The 4532-nt window shown below is 32.0% G+C and overlaps 1 long non-coding RNA gene across 1 annotated transcript; it reads right to left on the reverse strand.

The window, feature by feature from the left end:
* Positions 1-2413: 2413 nt before the first annotated feature.
* LOC138906885 (uncharacterized) lies at positions 2414-3835 on the reverse strand. The gene is made up of 2 exons (XR_011414504.1): positions 3372-3835; positions 2414-2740 (listed from the first exon to the last, which is right to left on the reverse strand). It is a non-coding gene; the product is annotated as an uncharacterized lncRNA (long non-coding RNA).
* Positions 3836-4532: the final 697 nt, after the last annotated feature.

The following is a 4532-nucleotide window of genomic DNA, read 5'->3' on the forward strand; positions in this document are numbered from 1 at the left end:
TTTCGAATTTAAAAATTACACATAAGGTACTATTTCATTGAGAATCCTTCTTACACTTGTGAAATTCTCACAAATATTCAAAAAAAACTAGATGCCCCTAAGCTTCAATGAACTAAGTTATTTGGTACCTATACAAGTGAGAGATAGAGATACCCGATAAAATAGTCAAGGAACATGCAAGCTGCCTCTGACACCATTTTATAAAGGCTTTTTTACCCGCTTGATCCTTTTTTAACTATTATTTAAAAAAAATATCATCATTTATTGTTTATTTCATAAAGATCACTTTTTTCATTATTAAGCATATTAAAAAAATAAAAATCAACATTTAATAAGTTAATTGACTCACTAATCACATGAAGTACTTTTTTTGTCCATCTCCATTCTCCCTTTCCAACATTCATCTTCTTCACTCCATTTTTGAAAATTTGATTTATATGTGAATGCCACCTAAATTCAAGATGTATTGATTTATACGTCTTTTATATTTTGTATATCAAGTATCACTTTAATTCAAAATATATTTTTATGTATACAATTGTTGTATATTTATTTGTGAAGTGCTATCTTTATTTTAAGATGTATTTTTAATGTATATTTCAAATATATTTTATATGTCAAGTGCCATTTTAATTCAGGATGTATTTTATATGTATATTTTTTTGTATATTTATATGCCATCTTAATTAAATTTAAAATATATTTTTTATGTATATTTCACATGTCTAAGTATCATCTTAATTTAAGATGTATTTTTTATGTATATTTTTTATGTTTTAATTCAATGTATATTTTTTTATATATACGTTTTGTAGATATTAACATATATTATTATCGGAGTAAGATCTTTATGTTAAGAAATGAAGAAGGAAGGAAGAGACAAACTTAAGAAAGATAACTAAAAAGAAAACGAATGGAACAAATTTAGAAAATATATTGGCTTCGACAGAAAACATAATTAAGAAGATGAAGAAAAAGAAGGAAAGCTAATAGATAAAGAGAAAAAAAAGGGTATGATTTTTGTATAAAGAATTATTGACTTTCCATTTAAATTGCTTATGTTTAGGGATTAATAATTAATATTCCTATTTTAATGGAACTGTGTGCTACAAATATAAATATTTTCCCGCCACAACTGTAATATTGAGTTTCATGCTAAGAATTTGTTATATTTCTTTTAAACTGTGGCAGTTATGTAAAGTTCTCTTTTATAAAATATATATACTTAACAACGACAATAAAAGTTACTCCCTCTGTTTCAAATTAGATGAGGTACTTTCTTTTTTAGTATGTTCCAAAATAAATAACACATTTCTAAATTTGAAAATAATTCAACTTTAAACTCTTCATTTTACTCATTTTACCCTTAATGAGAAGCTTTTATAACCACACAAATGTCATGGCCCCACAAAGCTTTTAAAGCTTTTAAGACCACAAATTTCAAAAGTTTTCTTTTCTTTTCTTAAGCTGTGCCGAGTCAAACTACCTCATCTAAATTGAAACGGAGGGAGTAAGTTTTATGTTTTTCTTTGCATAAACATTTTTGGAAAATGTGTCATATCTAATTAAAATGCATGAAGTACAATATTTTGTTGACATGGTAAAAGATGTTGCCAAACAAACTAGGTCTATTATCATACTAATTTTAATCTTGTAATCCTAAGAAGGATGAATCATAATCAGTATATACTGAAGTACTTCGATGATTTAAAGGAACTAACACTGCATGACAAACCGAAGTACTATCCAATGTAATTCTGGCAATTTCGTACAAGATAAGCGACAGTGGTCCACAAGATGTCGATTCAATAAACGTACTAGCTTTCTTCGAAGTTAGTCCGTTACACACCCAAGCCAACCAAATAATATCTAAGATATGTTTATATGTGTATGAGTTTTTTTTTCCATCCTATATGTGTATGCGTTTAAGTTGTTTTTGTTGTGCTTAGATTTACTACTTCCGTCTCTTCTCCAAGTGTTTTTAAACCCACACACATTCGTCGAAGTGTTCCGTCTTCTGACTTTAGATTTAGACATCGCAGAGCTAGATTTACATGATTCATTATCTTAGCACTAAGAGCCCGGTTGGACATAAGAAAAATTTTACTTTTTTTTCAAAAAATTTTAATTTTTTTTCGAAATCAGTGTTTGGACATAAATTTTCATTTGAAGATGAATTTTGGAATTTTTTGAAAATTTAAAAAATTCCAAAAAACTATTTTTCAAAATTTTCGCTCAGATCACTCACAAAACTTCAAAAACAACCCAAATTATATTTATGTCCAAATACAACTCTAATTTTCAAATACCATTTTCACTTAATTTTTTTTTTTACTTTTTTCCGGAATTTTACAATTCTTTATGTCCAAATGCCCACTAAATTTCACTCTTCCAATTTTTACTCATCCATCTCTAAACAAAAGGTGAATGATAAGGCCACTAAATGAATTTCAACTTTACACCTTTGAAATGAACATTATATATCAACTGTCCTCCTTGGCCACCTACCTTATCTTCTGCAACTCCAGCGAAAATAAAAGTTGAAAGAAAGAAAAAGAACGAAGAAATGGACAAGATGAAAGAGCCGAGGAAGGTGGCAATTTTTTGAGTAGTTGTCTATTTCATATGAGCTGGATTATCGTGCATTACCCATATGAGTACATACAGATGTATTTCAACCCCAACTTCTCCGAGCAGCAAGTAGCCAATGTATGATCTTAGTTTCCAATATTTCACCTTTCTGCAGGCTTCACAAAAAGTTAGCAAAAACTATCAAAGCGTGAGAGCTAACCTAGAACTAACTCCAAATACCATAACATTTAGACTCGAGCTGAACTATTCAGATCATACTTAGTTAAACTACTCTTAAAAGTTCTCAAGGAATTGGGAATAACTACAAGTGAGATCTATTACTTTAAGCATGGAACATGGATATTTAACATCATACTTCAATTGATATGACATACATAATGCACAAAGTACAATTCATTCGTGGAGCTGGAGAAAAAATTCAAAGGTAGCAAGAATATAGCAGCAACCCACAAGTTCCAACATTGGAGCATATCATTCCCCGCCCCGTTACCCCCCTCCCCCCCCCCCCCTCTTCCCTGCGGAAAGAAAAGGTTACGAAGACAGATGAATGAAATATCCACCATATACATTGTACTTGGGATGTTCAAATAAGTTACATAATGAAGGAGTCCTCTCATTAAAAAAGTGGAACATATACATCATGACACGGTTCACATAACTATTCCAGAAAGTCAAATTTCTGAACATAGTTATGGTTTTAGCATTTCCTGCGATTGGAGATATACAGATATCTAAGTGGTAAAATACTGATTTATAGTGAAGAATAATCCCATGCTTACCTATCTATATCTTGTCAAAATCATCATCAAAAGCATCGTCCCTATCATCCGGAAAAAGGAAAAGATTGTCAGTGCATAGATGCTGATCATTCTCCTTGAATCTGAAGACAATACATATTAATAACAGCAACACAAAGGGTATATCTAGAAATGACCCCATACTCTCTATCACGAAGAAGAACCAAAGACAAGCGATTAGGGAATGACACGAAAAAGGCAAAAAACAAAAATTATTTAAAAAAAAAAAAAACAGAAGAAAAAAATTCGTCCTCTTGATCCGAGGGTCTTTCGGAAACAGTCTTTCTACCCTTGGGGTAGAGCTAAGGTCTGCGTACACACTACCCTCCCCATACTCCACTAATGGAACTTCACTGTGGTCGTTGTTGTTGTAAAAACAGAAACAACTTTTGAGTTAACCAGTTTAGACAACTGATAAATTGAAGAAGGATAGGCTTGGCAAATGTGGACTTACTAAGCTTTGACCGTCTCATTATTCTTCAAGACCAAAAACTGAGACTTCTTATTGATGGTAATCAGATCATAAATATTTAGCATCTGAGAGATAAAATAGACACATCTCATGCGACCATTTGTAATATGCAGACCCAAGTCAATGCTGCTTGGAGAACAAAAGCTAAACGACTGAAAGGGAAAATACACAAGACCAATTGCGGATGCAAGACAAGCAACCATGTGTACATACATCTGAATGTTAGTCCCGCCAATATTGCTGTATTTGTAAATAATAATTCTGGAAAATATAAGTTATCGTAATGAAACAGTAATTAATTCGAGCCCACTGAATTCACAGTGTTTCCTTAAGGAATTTAATCCCTCCTAGTACCCAAGGTAATGGATTATTTCCTCCCGGGATAGAACGAATCACACACTGGTGTAGCGGTACTTCAAACCCCAGTGTTTCAGCGAACACAAAGTTCGGTAGCAAATCACACTTACAGTTGCTTTGTTTGAAGTTAAAACAATGCAGGACAAAGGAGTAGAAACTCAGAAAATCGTATGGAAATGCTGAGAGAAAGGAGTGCAATGTATAGCCAAAGTTGAGCGTTTTCAGTTTTGTGTTGTGTTTCTTCAACAGCTGCTGCACATATTTATAGCAGTCAGCTTTGAAGATGAACGACCATCCACCCTCCATTGTGGAGC

The sequence above is a fragment of the Nicotiana tomentosiformis genome, chromosome 3 (assembly GCF_000390325.3).
Source record: "Nicotiana tomentosiformis chromosome 3, ASM39032v3, whole genome shotgun sequence".
Lineage (NCBI taxonomy): Eukaryota > Viridiplantae > Streptophyta > Magnoliopsida > Solanales > Solanaceae > Nicotiana > Nicotiana tomentosiformis.